General features: G+C 40.3%; 2 protein-coding genes across 2 annotated transcripts in view; one reads left to right on the forward strand and one right to left on the reverse strand.

The window, feature by feature from the left end:
- Positions 1-20,894, reverse strand: part of CCDC70 (coiled-coil domain containing 70) — a 99,057-nt gene that overhangs the window by 20,752 nt on the left and 57,411 nt on the right. The gene's annotated exons all lie outside the window — the stretch shown is intronic.
- The window catches only part of TMEM272 (transmembrane protein 272), a 39,370-nt gene continuing 32,995 nt past the window's right edge, over positions 14,520-20,894 (forward strand). The window contains exon 1 of the mRNA XM_072610476.1: positions 14,520-15,024. The gene's annotated coding sequence lies outside the window, so the exon portion shown is untranslated. The remainder of the gene's footprint in view (positions 15,025-20,894) is intronic.

The following is a 20,894-nucleotide window of genomic DNA, read 5'->3' on the forward strand; positions in this document are numbered from 1 at the left end:
ATTAATGAACAAAATAGAAAAATAAGAATATTCAATGACAAACCTCACCAAAGGGGGAAAAAAAGCAAGAGCAATAAATTGGGAATGCAAATATATAGAAGTGAAGGACAATCTAGAAAAAGAGAAACAAAAGATGATAACATTAAAAGAAAATATGATCACAATGCAAGCAAAATATTCATATGTCAAAGACAGGATGCATAGAGACCACCTAAAAATCATAGGACTCCTAGAAGATCATTACAGGGCAAAAAAAATCTTAACACCAGAATGAAGGAAATAATAGAAGAGAACTGCCCAGAACTTCTGAACATGGAAAATGAAATTCCAGTTGGAAGAATTCACAGATCACCTCCAGAAAAAACAAAACAAAACAAAACAAACCCCCAAAACCTTAGGATTTCTTTGAAACCTTAGGGCCTCAAACTCCAAGACACATAGTGGTTAAATTTAATAATTCCATTCAGAAATAATTTCTCCAGTCTATCAGGAGAAAGACCTTTAAATATAATGAGAGACATTTGAATAATGCTAAACTATTCTACACCCACTAGAAAATGTAAGAGAAAATGAAATAATGTGTTCCAAAGACACAGCCCAGGTTGACCTACCCTGAAAATCTGAGCTTGATCATGCAGAAAAAAAATTAAGAAGAGACATTCTTCAAATACTTAGATTTTCCTGCGTGGATGGTTAGACTAAACTCTTCTGAGTAATTAGAGAATTCATTTAAGAGGCTCTACATCATTCTAAGGCCTAATGCAATCAGCACAATGTTGTCTATAAACAGTGACATCTGGTGGATTTCACCATCTTTAAGCAATCCATCTTTGACTTGGGCTCTAGGGAGGATCTCTTCACTGATATTAATAATCACAAGGTCATCAAACAAAGCTGTCTTTGTTGTCATATCTTTCAAGGGATCTTGTATAATTTTTGCACATGCATGGAAGACCCCTCCTTGGAGAAAAGCCAATAAAATACTACTTTGCTCCGTTAAACCAAATGCTTTTTTATTTTTTTACATAAACAACCACACATCTTGTTTTCTCAACATCTTTGAGTCAGTTATGTGATTATAAAGATACATTATGAAATATTGCTTGAGGCATAATCTTTCTTTTTTGCTTATACAGTTGTCCTTTCCACATCTTTGGGGTTAGGAATAAAGTGCCCTCACAATCTGAAAAATCTGCATAAATTTTTTGGCCCTCCCTTTGTACCAAAGAAGAAGTCTGAATTATTATGGTATTAAAAGATAAAAGATGTTGATATTATACAATAATATATATATTATACATGTCTGAGTTTCTAAACTTTTTTCTGTGTCATCTTTTGGCTGTCATGTGTGATCTACAGCTTCTGCAAAACTCCCCCCACATTCTCATTTAGTGCCAACCCATGATAAATCGAAATCATAATGGGGAAAGTCGCAATGTAGAAGGGATAACTGTATTGGTTTTCCCAAGACTTAGCATAGTTTCTAGCTTGTGATAAGTACTTAATAAATGATTGTTGCATTAATATTCTCTTAGTTTCCTATTTATGGTAATAATAAAATTTGAGACTGTTCTACACTTTTAATATTCTCCCTCTTCTATATACCAGTAATAGTAAGTAAAATAGGATCTTTTGCTGTTTTTGCTTTACTAAAAGTGCCTCTAATTGAATAATGTGATTAAGGAGGACCTTTCCCACCCATTAGGAGAGTTGTTTTGTAGGGGGGTCCCAAGTATCTTTTGTTTTTTCTATTGAGGCAGTGGGTCCAAGGGTTATGCCCTCTGGCTCTAAAACGTGTATAAATACTCTGAGGGTGAGGTTTGACTTTGGGCCTTACTGACTGGAAGTGTTTCTTTGACCAGAGTGACCCAGGGAAGCTGCTAAGGAGCCCCCTCCCTGGCTAAAACCCAGAAGGTGATGCTTCCCTCTCTGGTAACTGTGTATATATGTAATGGTCAGATATTTTGGAAGCATGTCTGTTGACTTTTTATTTCTCTGTATTTTCTCTGAAATTTTGATTTTGATTTTCTCTGATACCTATGCTTGATTAAAGTGATTGTTAATCTCTCAAAAGTTACCTTTCCTTTTATGAATGCAGACCTAAGAACCTGCGATAACATATCTCCCTGTGTATGTTGGGGTGCTTACTGTTACAATACCTTGAGAATTTAATTATCAATTCCCTCCAAATTATGTCATTTTCAGCAGAATCTCCTCTGTGTATATTTGTTTTCAGCTGGCGTTTCTCTCCTCTCCATTTTCTTCAGTATCATTTCCATTTCTTATGGCAGCATGTAGAGAATTTGTTTTGAGTCAAAATATGACCACCTCATTATGCTTGAAGAAAATTAGTTATAAAATTCTTTACAAATCTTTTTCATTTTTGTCTATTTTATCAGGTCCAATAGGGTATACTAACATACTAACAAGATATTACAGATATATATTACATATATTTATATATATATCAAAGAGAAGGAAAATGAAGAATGAATTAGATAAAAACCAAACAAAATCTCATTACATGACAGTTAAACCAAGAGACCCAAGGGAGACAGTAGAGGACAAGGCAGTTCAGAAGATAGAAAAATTGACCAAAAAAAAAAAAAAAGTTAACAGGAGAGTGAAAACAGGAGGATCAAACACCAGAATTTTGAAAAGAGTAAAACGGCAAGGCTGCAGAGAGGGGAAATTTTGTTAAGAGACAAAGCCTCTTAGCCTTTGGGTGAGAAGATGACTGAAACACTTTCCCCCAAAAAAATCTCCATTGGTTTATTAGCATGGTGGAGAACTACAGGGAACTTCATAGATGGTGGCTACAGTTCATTGAGGAGAGCTGGAGTTGTCCCTGTAGGGGAGAGGCTGTTCCTCGCCTACCCTGTCGCCTACCTTCCCCATTACTGAGCAACACTATTCTCCCAGTCCCTCAGGTTCACAACCTGAGAGTCATCCTGGATCAGTTGCTGTGCTGAGAACTAAGAGTCAAGAAGTTGGAGCTAGTCTCAGGAGAGACATCTGGTCACATCTAGAAAGAGACATCAGAGTTTGCACTGCCATTTGCCGCTTGGAAGCACTGACCAGAGGGAGAAAAGACTTTGACTTTCCTCCTTATAAGAGCTAACTTGAGGGAAAAGGGTTTTATATTTTATTTTTCCTATGGTCACCTACTGCCTAGAAGGTTGAAACTCCTCCAAAGAATTGGAAAAGTTCTTAGGATTTCTTCCTGTCCTGAAAGAGAATAATATTATATCACTCTCCCAAAAGACATGTGGTCCAAGGGGAGCAACCAGAAAATGCACATGGATAAGTAAATTTTGTACAGACTTTTATTGAGGGAAACAAAGGATATGGAAGTTTAGATTTCAGAGTTGTGAGTTGCACTAGGGAGGAATATTCCCTGTACATGCTCATTCTTGCTATAGTTATTTAAGCTGGTGTCCACTCTGCCCCTCACATACCATATGCATTAGTGGAAGAGTGTCCTTGGAATACAGGTATAATGTTATACTATTAATTTTGCTTTACTTTCTGTTTAGTGAATGTTTCTGATTCAGAATTAATGGTATTCATCTAGGCTGATTTATTAAATGGGAAACACACTCTTGGTGGCTAAGCAGGTACAGTGCACAGTAGTAGTACATTCTCCCACTTAAATTAATGCTTAAGAGACAGAGCCTTGGAATCCTAAATCAGATTCACCTACATGAGTGCCTGTTCTAGTTACGATGTGCAACCAACCTCCATGGGTGCTGAGGGTGGGGAGATGAAATATCTCATTAGGAAGTTCTAGAGAGAGAACCTCCCAGAGTACTCACATACTAGGTAGAGAAGAACAGAGAGGAAGAGCAAAAGTTCTCCCACTTTAAAATTTACTGAGTTAACAACTCAGTCTGCAATGCATGCACCAATGGCTAATTCTCTTTGCATGTATCTTCTCTCCACTGCTGATATCACCTGAGCAAGGAATTGCTTGTCAAATCATTTTGCCAAGTGTCTGGCACTAAGTTAGAGCACACAATCCCACAAGGAGTAGCTGTCTAAGCTTCATGTATGTTCCTTGGGGCATGCTCAAGCCAAAGCATATTGGAAGGGGTGGTGGGTGTTGTATTTACACCCATTACACATACATACACAGGTAAGCATTTAACAAATTTTTATTGATTTCTTCAGAAAATGCTTACTTATAGTCATAGAATCTCAGTTATAAGGAACCTCAGAAGTTATCTAGTCAAGGATCTACCTGAAGAAGGAATCCTTTCTCAAAATCCCAGATAAATGGGAGGATCAACCCTCCCCTTGAAGATATCTAGTGATGAGATATTCAATGTCTTGGTCAGCCCAGTTCCATTTTTGAACAGCTCTAGTCAATTATAAACATTTCCCTTATATTGACCCCAATTCTACCTTAATGTGACATCTTGAATCAAGTAGAACAAGCAGAGTCTTTCTAATATGTGGTCTTGAATATAATAGTTCTTAAAATATTTGAAAGCATATGTCCTCCCACACCTTCTTTTGTCTAGACTCTATTCTCTTGTTGAGGACATCAAAATATCCTCAGTTTCTTCAAGAGTTCTCCACATGACATCTTTTCAAGTTCCTTCACCATCTTGTTAAACTTCCTCTAGATGGTTTACATCTTATCAATGTCCTTCCTAAAATGCTGCACCCATAATTGAATGTAACACTCCAGATGTTCAGTCTGTGGGATTCAGTGGAGCTATCACTTTGCCTTTACCTGGATACTCAATTTTTACTAATAAAACCTATATCCCTCTCAGCTTTCAGTTATTTCTAAACTGGTAAAGCATGCCAGCTATCACTTCATCTAAGTCACTAATATAATATAGGACAGAAAGGACAAGGACATTTGACTCTGCTTACTCTTTACCTGTGTGACCATGGGCAAGTCAATTTACCTTTCTGAGTCATGGCTTTCTCATTTGTAAAATGAGATCAGATTATGTCTAATGCCTCTTCCAGTTCTACATCCTATGATTCACTCCTTTCCTATGATACGCTAGATACTTCCCTTCAAGTTAACATTTATTCATTATAGCTACCCTCTGGGTATAGTCAGTCAACCAGTTCTGAATGCACCTAACTGTATGATTATCCAATCATTATCCCTCCATATTTTCCACAAAGTCAATGCTTTTTGTAATCTATGAATACTGTGGATAGAGGATTGCCCAGATCTATGAGGTTAGTGACCCTGGAGAACAGTCAGAAAAGGGTGACCAAGATGATGAAGTATCTGAAGAATCAGTTGAAGGAACTAAAGATGTTTAGCCTAGAGAAGAGATAACTTTGGAAAGTACATAGCTAGCCGTCTTCAAGAAAGAAAAAGATTAGACTTGTTCTGCATGGCTTCAGAGGGCAGAAATAGGATAAGAGTTGCCCAGAGGCAAATTTAAATTCAATTGAAGGAAACACTTCCTAACAATTGGAATGAGTTTTCTTGGGTAAACATGGGTTCCTCCTCATTTAAGGTCCACATGCAAGGGTTGGATGAGCATTCCTTCAGCAGGGTAAGGGATCCTCAGTCAATTATAGATTAGACTTGGGGGTGGGGGGAGCCTGTGATCTCGAGACTACAAGTAGCCCTCTAGTTCCTCAAATGCTCTTTGAGTTTGGATTCAGACAACAGGCCACATTTGAGGACCTAGAGGGCCACACATGGCCTTGAGGTCACAGGTTCCCCACCTCTGGACTAGACAGTCTTCGAAGATCTTTTTAACTCTGGGATCCTAAGATCTTATGAAATGAAATTTACCAGACCTAACTTTTTCTTAATTGAAAGCCAGTTTGTTTTTTATTAACTAACATTTCCTTTCCCCAATACTCACAAATTATTGCTTTAGTAATATTTTCTGGAATTTTGCTAAGAATTGAAGTTAAATTCACTAGATTATGGTTGCAAGATTTCTTTCCTTTTTTTGAATTTCATAACCATGTCTGTTTATCTTCTTTATCACTTCCTAGTGTCCATGACTTTTCAAAGATCCCAAATAATGGTATAGCAGTCAACTAGATGGTTGCAGCTAGATGATGCAGTGGATAGAGGGCTGGGCATGGAATTGGGAAGACTCATATTCCCAACTTCAAATCTGGCCTCAGACACTTACAAGCTGTGTGACCCTGGGCAAGTTACTTCACCCCGTTTGCCTCAGTTTCCTCATCTATAAAATAAACTGGAGAAGAAAATCGCAAACCACTCCAGTATCTTTGCTGAGAAAACCCCAGATGGAGTCACAAAGAGTCATATACGACACAATAACAATGAGAACTTCTTGGTGACATGACATCCCATCTTTCATCTTTGTACCTTTATATGGGCTATTCGCTGTAGCTAGAATGTACTCTCTCCTCTCCTCTGCTTCTTAGAGTATTTAGCTTCCTCCAAAGTCATGTTCCCCTCCTGCCTTGGGCTTTGCTGATAGCCATAATTGCTAATGCCTCCCCCCTGAAATTACTCCATTCTTATAAAGTATATGATTATGCAGGGAGTCTGAAAAGCTACTAAAGCTTAAAGCTGCACTAAGATTTTAGGGACACCCTGAATAAATTCTATCTCCTCTGACAGAATATAAGCTCACTGAGGGCAGAGACATTCACTTTTGTCATTATTTTCAGCTCCTGATGCTGTGCTGGCACATAATAGATGCTTAATAAATACTCATTGATTATCAAGGAGACTAGTGTTCAAATCCTGATTACAAGCTATATTACCACAGGCAAGTCATTTAACTGCCAGAGTCCCAGTTACTTCATCGGTAAAATGAATACACTGTTATTTGCCCTATGTACTGCACAGGATTGCCACGAGAAGAGTGTTCTGTAAGGCTTAAATTCTTGTGTTAATTTAAATTATATAAGGCATGATTTCCCCTCTTCCCCTTCCCTCTCCATAGAAACCATTTTACCCCTAATAAATTACTTTTTGCTTTGGTTTCATGATTCTTTTCTTTATTATAGTATAAACAGCTTGCCCTATAACAAGGTGCTATTCACTGGTGGGTAGTTCACAAGGCCTTGTGTGGAGGCCTTAGTCATAGAAGCAGGTGTGTGCTAAAACCAGCTCTAACCAACTTGCAAGAGCTAATTGTTAAATTTTTAGTCTGATCATTTACATCTTAAAAATGCTACAAATTAGGGCTTAATATATTGTTTAGTTGATTGTCTGGACTTAAGAAAGTGATGGGGAAAATATTAATGATGCTGATAAACTTAAATGTTGTATACAGTTTCCTTCCTGGAGAGCCAGTTGTTAAACATTTACCAGTATACCACTAGATAAAAATCATTGCCAATTCCCCAGGTTTCCAGCACAGTGACCATTTGTAATATATTATCAGAGGTTATACATTTGGCCAACAGTTCCACAGTCTTACCCTTGAGTTCCTTCAGAACAGTTGAGCAAATGCTGGCAACATATCTAAAATCTAGTCTGACAATAAATTTAAGAACACACTGTGTGTTTCTATTTGATCTCATTCCTCCTACCCATACATTCATTTCAAGGGAGTGAAAATGTTTCTAACTGGCAACCTTCCTTGGAAAAGGCTGAGGCAAAGAATCCATTTCACCCGTCTAGAATCTTCTCTTGAGGTGATTCCATTAATAGACTACCACTTGGAGACATCCCTATGATGCAAGTGAAGAACTTCTGACTGACTTTTGCAAGGAGCTAATGCTTATGTTGTTTGACTTGTTCAAGCTCTAGTTTGCACTTGACCTGTCACACACCTTTTTTTCCCCGCTTGTCCCATTAAAAACAAAAACAAGAAGAATGTCTTTTCCCCAAAGTTAAACTTCTTTGACTTTGCCCATTAGCCAAGCCATGGAGAGGATTTTTTTTCAAACCCCCAGTGGTGTAGAACCATGGCACACTTTTATTCTGAGATGCTTTTAGACTCTAGGATTCCAATGGGAGATTGACTTTTTAGTTCTACTGTCAATTATTTCTTAACGTTTGTCCCTATTCTGCCATCATAACCTTACCACGTGACAGACTGCTTTGGTTTCTCATTTGCTCTGACGTGAAGAATACATTGTAGTATGATCAATGATAAAGACACTAATATACATGATATAGATGATATAGATGCTTTGCTCACCCTGCTTTCCTGACCTAGCGTTGCCAGTCAGGACCAACTCTATTAGATTTGCCATAATTGTGTGTTCTGGCACAGCGATGTCGAACCCAAATCTCTACTCCTCATATTGACTTAGAAAATCACAAATTAATATCATCTGTGTTGTATTGTGTGGTAGCTAGGTGGCACAATGTATCCATTCAAACCTGAGTTCGAATCCAGCCTTAGACTCTTACTAGCTGTTTGACAATTCGCTTAACCCTGTTTGCCTCAGTTTTCTCATCTGTAAAATGAGGTGGCAAAGGAAATGGGAAACCACTCCAGTATCTTTGCCAAGAAAACCCCAAATGGGGTCACAAAGAGTGGAACATGACTGAACCACAAAAATGTTGTATTATATTTGTATTTATTTTATTAAATATTTCCCAGTTATATTTTAATCTGTTAGGGAATGGGAACATGTTTGACATCTCTGTTCTAGGACATTGGGAAATTCTGGAAAGCCAGGACGTAAAACAGGGCAGTCATCCTATGAGATAGGTGCTATTATTATCCCCATTTTACTGATGAGGAAACTGAGAATGACAGATGTTAAATGACTTATCCAAGATCACAAAGTTAGTAAGTGCACATACGACCTTCATCACTAAGGGGAGAGCAGACTAGTCTACTAAAGGTTTTCCATGAGTCCAGAGCTCTGTGGTCATGGTATGGAAGGAAGGCAAACAGAATGTTGATAATAATGAAAATAATTCAACTTATCCAAAATCTTATTTCTTTGCCTTGCCCTAATAAGATATTCTGTCAATCTGCCCGGAATTTTTTTAAACCCTCATTATCACTGCCTCAATTCATTTTTCAGCTTCCCCAGTCTCATTTAACAATTTTTTAGCTTAGCCTCATTATCCTGAGCAGACAGTCTGCAGTATATTCTTATTATGACATGCTCATTATATAAGCATGGAATTCCAGCCAGGCATACGTACCACTGGCTCTTTGACACGGTGCCGGAGGCCTGTTAGAATATGAGAGCATTGGCCCCTGGATTCAAAGAACTCAGTACATCCTTAGAGGGCATCCAATCCAACTCCCTCATCTTTTACACACCAAACAAACTTGAGGGCCTTCCAAAGCACAGAAATCATATTGCTTTCTTTTTGCAACCAATAGTTTTGTTGTTTTCTTTTTTTTTAAAATGAACCCACATGCACCCCATGCCCTATTCAGCTAGGCCACCCTCTTCCTTGTCCTACCGTTGCTCTCTGTCCCATGATTTCTGTTTTTCTTGTAGAACGTACAGGATTTATGCCATTGTTAAGAGTTGTCCTAGATAACCTCTAAAATCATTTTCAGTTGAAGGAGTCAATGAGTCTACACATCTGGGAACTGGAAAGCCAGGTTTAACCATCTGAGCTGTTTGTTTTGCGTTCTTGCAGAATTTAATCCTTTAGTCCACACGGTATAGAATTGGGAATGGTAGATCTGTAGTCAGAACACCTGAATCCAAAGGGTGTGATGGGAAATGTTAACAATCAGGCTGGGGAGAGGGAAGGCAGAAATGTATGCCCTACCTTCCTTCTTTCTCATGGAAACCTTTCCCATCCCCTCTTCATTTTTGGTGCCTTCCCTCTGTTATATATTTCCCATTTATCCTTTACATAGATTGTTTTGTATATATTTGTCTGCCTGTTGCCTCCCCCATTAGATTGGAAGCTCCTTGAAGGGACTGTCTTTTGCCTTTTTAAAAAAATATTCCTAGCATTTAGCATAGGGCCTGACATAGAGGATGTGCTTAATAAATGTTGATTGACTGATTGATTGAGATATTAATGTGCATTACTAACTTTCTTAAGTCTACCACGAGTGGGGAACCAGCAGTCTCAAGGCCACATGTGACTCTCTAGGTCCTTGGATGCGGCCTTTTGGCTGAGTCCAAGTTTTACAGAACAAATCCTTTTATTAAGGGGATATATTCTGTGAAGTTCGGATTCAGTCAAAGGGCCACACTTGAGAACCCAGAGGGCTACATGTAGCCTCAGGTTCCCCAACCTTGGTAGCAAAATAATAAATCAAACTGATTTGTAGCTTTGCCTGATTTCTAAGGTGTAAATGCCCACATTGGAAATTTAGCAATCAACTCTCCCAAGCTGGTTAAAGCTGGCTCTAGGACACCTCTGCCTGAGTTAGAATAATAATTAGTACTTGACCACTTATTAGCTATGTGATTCTGAGCAAGTCACTTAACCTTGGGGATTCATTGAAGAAAATGAGGAGGCTGGATAAAATAATCTCTAAGTCCCTTTGGTTATGGCAGTCAGTTTAAAGGACTCTCAGGAATGTAGACAGAGCCTCAGACTGCACAGATTAAACTCTAGGATTTCACCAGAATTTGCAGATGCATTGAGCCAACTGAGTCATACAAAAAGTATGTAAGATGTGTATCCTCTCTGCCTTGTTGCCAACCCTGGGTCCCACTGGGCCAGCTTTGGCTAAGTGAGGCTTATAGATGGCACTGCCCTGGGCAGTCAGCCCAGTCTAGGCAGTTATCTGGTTGTGGATGGCCTAAAAATGTTGGGGGATATAAGGTTTTATACTGGAGCAGACAAAGGAAGCTGGAGCTTTTTAATGAAAGAATGAATTGATCTTGAGGTAAGAAGAAAAGATAAAAGCACAGGAACTGGCAGAATTCCTCTGGAGTCAGAGGCTGTGCTCACAAATATGGGGCAGTCATTCCAATTGTTTCTATCTCCATGTTCTGCACCCCAACCTGGTCTAACTGACCTGCATCACCCTTCTAATTCACAATCTTATGATTCCTAAACTTGTTTGTTTGTTTTAATAATATCTCAAAGTATCAATTCTCTCAAGGAGTGTTAAAAAATCCTCACTTCAAAATTAGTTTTAACTCATTTAAATATTTTAAAGGTATATGTGCTTTTCAAGATTTCTTAAGGTATGTTTATGTGTGGGACAGTGAGATGGCCTGAGGTATTGAAAAATTATATAAGCAGTGAAAGTGAAGAGTTTGGAATTACCTAATCAACCACTGAACCAATATTTACGGAGTTCTAACAACTCACTCAGCATGCCAGGTATCAGGAATCCGTTCTAGAAGCCTTGATGCCTCCTTTGGAATCCATTTTCTCATTTAAGATCATAGGAATTGTAAAAAGGACCCACAAAGTTAACAAGCATTTATTAAGCGTCTACCGTGTGCCAGAATCTGTGCTAAGGAATGGGAAAACAAAAAAAGGCAAAAAGAGTGATGGAGGAGACGATATGCAAACAACTATGTAGAAAAACAAAGGAAGGAAAAACCAAAGGAAGATGGCACAGTTTTCCCTTCCACACCGAACTTTCCCCAACACAGTTTCAACATATCACATGTTAGGATAAAAATTAAATGGGAATTTTAGGGGAGTTTTGTAGAATCTGTAGATGACAGGGGAAGGCCAGCAAACGACCCAGAAAAGAATTTGGAAACTCAGAAATGCATAAAATATATCTATAGTATTGTATAACATCAACCTATTTTATCTTTTAATACCAGAATTCAGACTTCTTCTCTGGTATGAAGGGAGGACCAAAAATAATTTTATGCAGATTTTCCAGATTGTGGGGTCATTTGCCCTTAACCCATTTGATGTGGAAGGGATAACTGTAGTCCCAAGGTGGATGGGTAAAGGCCTCTTGCCAAAGGTAGGATGTTAGCAGAGACATGAAGGAAGTCAGGAAAGTCAGGAGGTAGAGATGAAGAGGGAGAGCATTCTTGGCATGGGAGACAGACAATGAAAATGCCAGGAGCAGGGAGGCGAATGTCATGTTCAAGGAACAGCGAGTAGGTCAGCATCACTGGATGACAGACAACATGGAGAGGAGAAAGATGTAAGAAGACCAGAAAGGTGTGTGTAGGGGTAGGCTACGAAGGACTTCTTAAGCCTAATAGAGGACTCTCTATTTGATCCTGGAGGCCAGAGGGAGTCACTGGAGATGATTAAGTAGGTGGGGATGACCTGGCCAAAACTGTGCTTTAGCAAGATCAGTATGACAGCTGAGTGGAGTGTGGACTGGATTGGGGAGAGACTTGAGGTATAGAGACCCCCCCCCCACCCCCCCCCACCCCCCGCCCCAGCAGGCTATTGTAGTGCTTCAAGGCTTAAGGTGATCAAAGTTAATAGCAGATAGATCCTATGTTCTACCCTCCAGGTCCCTCTCCAAAGACCTTAACTGATTAATTTCTATAGAAACATTCTGATTGTAGAGGTTGTGTTAATGGTAAACCTGTAAAACCTAGGGTCCTTTTTTTTCCCATGGGCATGAAGACAGTGGATAGCAAACGTGATAAGTTAGTCAATAAGCATCTGGTCACTGGATTCAGATGGCTCTGGAGGAGAAGTGAGGCTGGTGACCTGCATAGCCCTCCCTCCCTCAAAACAAAGTCAAGTGCAAGTCGTCATCATTCTTCTGATGGCATGGCCTTCTTCAGCAATGAAGGATGAACACAATTTAGTATTTACCATGTGGCAAAGTAGATAGAGCACTTGCCCTGGAGTCAGGAGAACTTGAGCTCAAATCCTGCTTCATACACTACTAGCTGTGTGACCCTGGGCAAGTCACTTCACCCTGTTTGCCTCAGTTTTCCCATCTGTAAGATGAGCTAGAGAAGGAAATGACAAGCTCCTCCAGTATCTTTGACCCAAATGGGGTCACCAAGAGTCAGACACAACTGAAATGACTCAACAACAAAGCACACCTGGCACTGTGCAAAGTGCTGGAGAGACAAAGGAAAAGGAAAACCAGTCTCTGCCCCCAAGAAGTTCACATTTTAATGGAAGAGGCAACATGTAAATAACTAGGAATAGGTAAAATACCAGAGTGGCTTGAAGATCACCTTAGAAGGGAAGGCACTAGTCGCTGAGGAAACTGGGAGAGGCCTCCTGAAGAAGCTAGGTGTTGGATTGAGTCCTTTTTTTTTGAGGCAATAGGAGTTAAGTGACTTGCCCAGGGTCACACAGCTAGTAAGTGTCTGAGGCTGTGTTTGAACTCAGGTCCTCCTGACTGGTATCCACTGTGCCACCTAGGTGCCTCTTGAATTGAGTCTTAAACCCAGGGAAGCCAGGAGACCGAGGTAAAGAAGAGCCTTCTAAGCGTGGGGACAGTTGGTGTCAAGGCATAAATAATATGTGGATGGAATACCAAATTGAAGGAAATAGAAGTAGGCCAGTGTAGGTATATGGTAGAGTATGGGGAAAGGAGTAAAATGTAAGATGATTGGAAAGGTAGAAAGAGACTATGTTGTGAAGAACTTCAAATGCCAGCGGGCTTGGGATTTGATCCTGGAGGTAACAGTGAGTCACTAGAGTTTATATAGTGAGGGGTAACATGGTTAGACTTGTCTTTTCAGATCACCATGTTAACTTCAGCAGCCAAGTGGAGGATGGATAGAAATAGGAAGAATCTGGGGGTAAGGAGACCCTTTAGGGCTCAATAGATCTAGAGTCCTAGATTCTAGGTGAAAGGCGACAAGCTCTTTAATTAGGGTGGTGGCCATGTGAATGGAGAGAAGAGAATGTATTGGAAAGATGCTGTGAAAGTATATACCACAACTGGTCAGTTGTAGGGAATGAGAGGCATTGAGTTGTGAAGAATGACCCAGAGGGTTCAGGTCTGGGTTAATGAAGAATGGCAAAGCCCCAGATAACTGGACATCATCCTGTAGTAAGATGCTACAAAGCAAGTTTGTCCCCAACCCTTCTCCTACTTTTGCTTTTTTCTTGACTTCTCACTCAGAGGCAGTGTTTTCATGATTTCCTTTAGCTGTTAAGAACCAGACAGGATGGCATTCCATGCAGGTCTGCTCTCCCTGAGCAGTGCCCCATATTCCAAAATGATCATTTTCCCCTGTCCAAACTCTCACTTCCCCAGCACACCTTCCCTCACTGCACTTTCTCAGAGGAAGGAGATCTAGTTAACTACTTTATACTAATGTGTGAGTGACTCATATCAGTTTATCTAGAGAGATTTCCTTTTAAGAACACCTGGCGCCTAATGCTATATGTAATTCAAAAGAATTAATCTTTGGGATATTTGATACTATGTATCAGATTAGTAGAAATAGAGGGCTTTCCTTGGACACCTCAAATTATACCATGGAGAGGACCATGAATGCCGTATTGCTATAGTGATATTCTTAGAAGAATTATTCAATTAAAGTCAACAAGCATTTATTAAGTACTTAATCACATAGGATGCAAAAACAAAAATTAAATATCCCCTTGCCTTTATGTAAAGATACCACACGGATATCAGCATGTATTAAGAGGATGGAATAGTATTAGGAATGTTGAATCCAAAGGGAGTCTAGAGATTATTTAATTCTCATTTTACAGAAAGATGAAAGCCTCAGGACACATGAGTGGTAAGCATTAGAGCCTGGAGTCCTTGGATTCCAAATCCTTTGCCACCATGACTTAAGACCACTGGCCAAGATGAAAGGATCTAACCAAAAACTTCTCTCCATTCTATTTCCAAGGTGTTAATTTTCTCAGTATAATTCCCAACCTCCTCTGCTGCCCCCTCCTGGCCCTATAGAACACTGCTGGGGGTATTAAAACTGGGGAGTTGTATCACAGCCCAAAAAGTGGGAGTGGGAATTGCAGATTATCAGCTCTCCTCGGGACTAGAAGCAGCAGAGTTGCTGTCTGTCAGCAGAGAAGAAAACTGAAGAACCAAACAGAGAAAGAAAGTGCACAACCAGGAGAGGAAAGCTGAGGGGAAAGAAGACATACAGACTCCAGATGCAGGCAGCAGCAGCACCTCTGGCTGCAGAAGGTCGGCAGTAAAACCTTCGAGAAGCTGAGTTGTGTGAAGGCGTTACTCTGTCACCCAGCGCTTTCTCTGTCCAACTCTTCCATTGGCTCTAAAGGTGAGTAAGGACATCCTTTCACAGTCCATCAGGTCAAAACAAGTGCCTGGAAAATAATTTCTCAGAATCCTTTAGAGGAGGGATGACAATGTCTTGGTTTATCCTACTCGGGGAGAAAATGACTGTATTGTTATAGTGTTTTCTGAATAGCTGGGAGAGAAAGGAAAATCCAAACCTTCATTGAGTCTGAGCAGAATGGTTTTCTTGCTGAGAAAATGGTATCAGTCCATAGGTACAATGGAGCACAGGGTCCAAGGGAGTCATGTTGGGCTGTCAGAATCTGCTGGTGATACCAAAGGCAGCGAATTGGCATTGAAGAAATTATCCAAAGGTCTTGCCTGTTGAGAAGCTGTAGAGGCAGATTGGACTTGGTAATTTTAAAAGTGACTGAGAACACAAAGAAAGTATATTGGATAGAAATGAGATGATAGAGGGTAGATGGGGAAACGCATGTTTTAGCGGGATGGGGAGATGGGGTTAGAGAGGGCAGAGAATGGAAAATCAGTAAAGAACTGGGAACAGGTGAAATGCATTTGGGAAAGGGACAGCAAGCTTATGGGCATGTGTGTGACATGTAATGTTCAAGGCTGGCTAATGTCCAGCATTGGTCTATAAGGTGGTTGTTATTCTATATTCAATATAAACCCCAAAATCATCTCCCTTTTTTCCTTCCTTTCCCACGTGAACTGTTAAATTTTCCAAGTCAATCCTACAATATGTCTGTGAAAGAGAGGACATATTCACGGTTCAGGTGGGTGTTTGAGGGTATTCAGTTTACTTTTACATTGAACGCAGCTCAGACTACTGTTGGACATTAGCTAATGATTAAATGTTAGTGGCAAAATAAACACTCAGACATACAGCTAAGTGCAAATTGGTGGCACCTGTCAGTGGCCTTAGTAAAGCAGATACCTTGCAAGGTAAATGAAACATTCAAGCCTGTGATGTTGTAGAAGCATTGCATGAGGTTAACACTAAAAGTGCTTTGGCAAGCTGATTTTCTATCATTTTACAGCAGTTAGGATAAGTCCCTTCATGTGGTTCGGTTAGTCCAGGCGAGTTGGGAGGCGGAGGAGCAATGAGGGTTATTATAACCATTTTGAGAAGGCATTAAACAGCATCAGTCACAGTAATACCTTAGGGCTGCACTCACAAGTCCCTGGGCTAAGGGGAGAGAACAGCTCCTCTGATGGGAGTGTGTAAATTGTGTCAGGATGTGGCGGTGGTGCCCTAAACGCTCCAGCTACTCTCTCCATAGTTCACATTAGTATAAAAGGAAGAAGATACATTATGATGCAGTCAACAACAAACATTGATTAAGCTTCTACTGTATACCAGGCATACTTTTCTACTTATTGGGGATAAAGAGACCAAAATTAAACAGTTCCTGCCTTCAAGGTGAAAGATCAGGGTTTAAATCTTGCCTTAGGCACAGCATACTAGCTGTGTGACCTTGGGTGTACATCATTTCATCTCTCAGTGCACTCAGATACCTAAGAATATAAGTTGAGAGGAGTTGATGATCTATGGGGGATGGGTGGGTGAGGGAGTTTACATACCAGGAGTTCTCTATCACTGCTCTGTTCTTGCCCCATCCTCACAGACAAAAGGAAGAATCTTGATGTTTTCATTTTCTTAAAACTTTAAAAAGTAAGAAGTTCTCTCATACTTTCTTACTACCACCACCAGTACCACCCACCATCACCACCACCACCACCACCACCACTACCATTACTACCACACCACCACCACCATTATCACCACCACCACCATCATCACCACCACCACCATCATCACCACCACCACCATCACCACCACCACCACCATCACCACCACCACCACCATCACCACCACCACCACCATCACCACCACCACCACCACCACCACCACCACCACCACCACCATCTTGTTGCTGTTCAGTCATTTTCAGTCATGTCCAACTCTTCAAGAACCCATTTGGGGTTTTCTTGGCAGAGATACTGGAGTAGTTTGCCGTTTCCTTCTCTAGCTCATTTTACAGATGAGGAAACCGAGGCAAACAGGGTGACGTAGGGTCACACAATTAGCTATCATATTACTACTCACCAAACTACTCTCTCTCTCTCTCTCTCTCTCTCTCTCTCTCTCTCTCTCTCTCTCTCTCTCTCTCTCTCTCTCTCTCTCTCTATATATATATATATATATATATATATATATATATATATATTCTATCCTCTATTATCTTGTATGCCCCTAGTGTTATTTCTATCACCCCCATTTGGCTATGAGGTCCTTCTTGGTATCCCCAGAGTTTATCACAGTTCTTGGCACTTAGTAAAACCCCAATAAATGTGTGTTGATTGACTGACTATGCATAGAGCACCTACAACATGTAAGGAGGGTGAAGGGAGTCTCTTCCTGGCTCTTGCAGAGGTTTGTTTAGGAAAATGCTCTAAGGGCTGTGCTGTTGAATTAGATGGGTCACCATCTCAAAAGTGAAATTTTTGCTAATCTGTCCAGACAATGTTAAAGAAAGCTATCATTCGTAGTCTCTTACATTGCAGTATTTAGCTAAGTGGTGTCTAATGAGGATTTGGAATGTAGCATATAGAAGGGAAGAAAATACTTCTGCCCCCTTCACATCACCTCTCTCTGGGCAGTACCCAGGCAATACCAACGTTGAGGTGAAGTCAGAGACCTCAGAGATTTTAATTCTGTACTCCTTTTCGGGGTGGAGAGAAGTAACTACTTTTCTCTTAAGAAGTTTTGGAAAAGAAAAAAAAATCAACAAGACTTTCTTTTAAGTGCCTAGTATGTGCCAGATACTATGGGGGTATAGAGACAAAGGTAAGATAATTCCTGACTTCAAGAAGCTTATTGTCTATTGGGGTGATACAACATATTCACCAATATGTAAATAAAAGATACATGCAGAATAAATGCAATATAATCAAGGTGGACACTATTAACTGGGGAAATCAAGAAATCCTCATGGGGGTTAGAGGTGGGGCTTGAGATGAATTTTGAAAGGAATTAAGGATTCTTAAAGGCAGAGGTGAGGGAGGGAGCATTCCAGGCATGGAAGATAAACTGGGCAAAAGCCCAGAGAGTAGGCGGAAAGTCATGTGTGTATGTGGGGGGAACGTTAAGGGGCCGGTTTGACTGGAACATAAAGCTTTTGATGGGGAGAAATGTGTCATCAGGCTGGAAATATAGACTAGACTAAGACCAAGCCAAACCAAAAATACTTTTGCCGACAGATGAGACTTTCACGGGGAGTTCTGATGGCTCTAAATTCATCCCAGCTCCAATGACAGTAGTAGAACTTTAAGATAATATCCCTTGTGGGTCAGTTAACAGCCCTCCTCACATTCTTCTCAATTGCCTTTAGTATTAAAGAAAAGTAAAGGACCTAAAGAAGTAGAAATTGTCCCATTTACAAAATGGAGACAAGACTATGTCCTGAATTTTTTTTTTTTTTACTACTTTTTATCAGCTGGATGCATCATCCACTATTTTATTTTGTACTGTTTTAGAAAATGTTTCCCTCCACGGAAGCGCTCTTCTGAATCTTTGTCATAAGACGGAGGTGACTGATATCAGGCTAAACCTGCAGGTTAGACTCACCCATAAGTGCTCTTATGTCTGCTGCCCAAATACCAATTTCACTAAACTGAATGCGTTCATCACCTGAAAGACTGGCCACCAGCTCATGGAATTTTCCAGCACAGTAATTTATGAAGATATTCTCCAAAGGTGCCTCAATCTGGATCAATAAGAGGAGAGCCCCCACCAGTGAAGTCAGGGCTCTCTGGGGTACTAAAATAAGTATAAAACATCTGATTATTAACTCTGGTTGTTTCATCCAAGGGTGGGGAAACTGCAGCCTCGAGGTCACAGATGGCCCTGAGAACCTAGAGGTGTGGCCTCAAGGTCTCAAGTTCCCCACCCCTGTCTTGATTATCATCACCATTATCAACCAATAAAAGGTTTATTGAAACCTACTCATCAAAACCCAATAAAAAAAAACCCCAAACAAAACAAATATAAGGTCCTTGAGGAAAGGGATTATTTTGTTTCTGTCTGAATACCGCGCCCCCCCCCTCCCCCCCCCCCCCCCCCCCCCCCCCGACCCCTACCTCTCACCCTGAATCTAACACTGGTACCTGGCTGGTAATTGAGTGCTTAATAAATGCTTGTCAGTTGAATGAATGAATATTATCTCATATTGAGGTTGGGGATGGGGGTGAGGTGTGTGGAGAGATCTGGCAAAGGCAGGAGATTTAAAATAAAACCCTGTTTGGAGTTCTTTTGTGTAGGTGCCTGGGTGAAGGGCATTCTCATGTGTGAGAAATTAGGTTATTACTTTTGGTTCTCCAGGATTCCCTGTGTGTTCACCAGCCGAACACACAGATGCTCAAGGTACAAACTAATTTTACTGTTAAGTTGGACACACACCTAATGTCATTCAGTCCCAGAACACCCTTTAATAGCTTAGGTTGTAGACATGACAGACACAATATGAAAGTAGTGCTTGAAAGCAAATTTGACAAAAGTTTCAGGAATGCAGTAGTATCTTCATAACTAAGCCCAGTACCTGGCACAAACTAAATGCTTAACAAATGACTTTTTATTCACCAGCGACCTTGTACAGTTTGTACAGTATAATGTTATCCTGGAGCAAACAGAAAATGATTACCAAAGAGAAAAGAGCTAACTGCCCCATAGATAGCAGAATAGAAGTTTGTATTTGCTGTGAAAAGAACATTCCATTTTCTTTTAAAATCTGCCTTTGGATAGTTTGCCTTGATTTCCCAATATATAAAATGAGTTAGAGAAGGAAATGGCAAATTACTTTGCTATCTGCCAAGAAAACCCCAATAGGGTCATGAAGAGTGGGACATGACTGAAATGACTGAACAACAACAAAAAAATGGATTGTTTTAATTTGGGGAAGCTAATGGATAGAGTAATGGGCCTAGAGTTGGGAAGACATGAGTTCAAATTCAGCCTCAGATGCCTTCTTAGCTGTGTGACCCTGGGCAAGTCATGTAATCACCATCTACCTCAAAGTTTCCTCCCCATAAAATGGGGATAACGACAGCACCTCCCTTCCAAGGTTTTTGTGAAGATCAAATGAGATAATATTTATAACAGCACTTAGTAGAGTACCTGGCACTTCATAGGTGCTACAAAATGCTTGTTCTTTTTCCTTTAGTATTCTAGCATGGTCTGTGGTAAAGGCTTGTTGATTGACTCATTGATCATCTATATCTCTTCCTTTAGGGCATCAGTGTAGCCGTTTTTCAGTCCTATATGACTCTTCATGACCCCATTTAGGTTTTTTGGTAAAGACGTTGGAGTGGTTTGTCATTTCGAGGCAAATAGGGTTAAATGACTTGCTCTGGGTCACATAGCTAGTAAGTGTTTGAGGCCACATTTGAACTCAGGTCTCCCTGATTCCAGGTCCAGAACTCTACCCACTGTGCCACCTAGCTGCCCTAGTAGAATATAGGCTCCCGGCTAAATGCTGGGGATACAGAGAAAGGCAAAAGCTTAGTCCCTCTCCTCAAGGAACATACATTCGAGTGGGGAAGACATTAATATCGTTGATCATGGCCGCAACAAATGGTACGAGAATTTTAAAGTTGAAAACTTTTGTAAAGACTTTATGAAGCATCAGCCTGGGTCCTATTACCTCCATGGTCCTAAACTGTTACATTACATGTGTTATTGGAGAAATCTCTCCTCTTTGCGTTCATGCAGTGAGTAAATACTGCCAAATAATATTTTTACCACACGCAGAAATTGTGGAGGTAAAAAACCCTAGGTTTATTATTACACTCAAGCATAGGTTCAGGCCTCAGAGAAAACATGAACAATTGAATATT

Source organism: Notamacropus eugenii, chromosome 5 (genome assembly GCF_028372415.1).
Source record: "Notamacropus eugenii isolate mMacEug1 chromosome 5, mMacEug1.pri_v2, whole genome shotgun sequence".
In the NCBI taxonomy this organism is placed as follows: Eukaryota; Metazoa; Chordata; class Mammalia; order Diprotodontia; family Macropodidae; genus Notamacropus; species Notamacropus eugenii.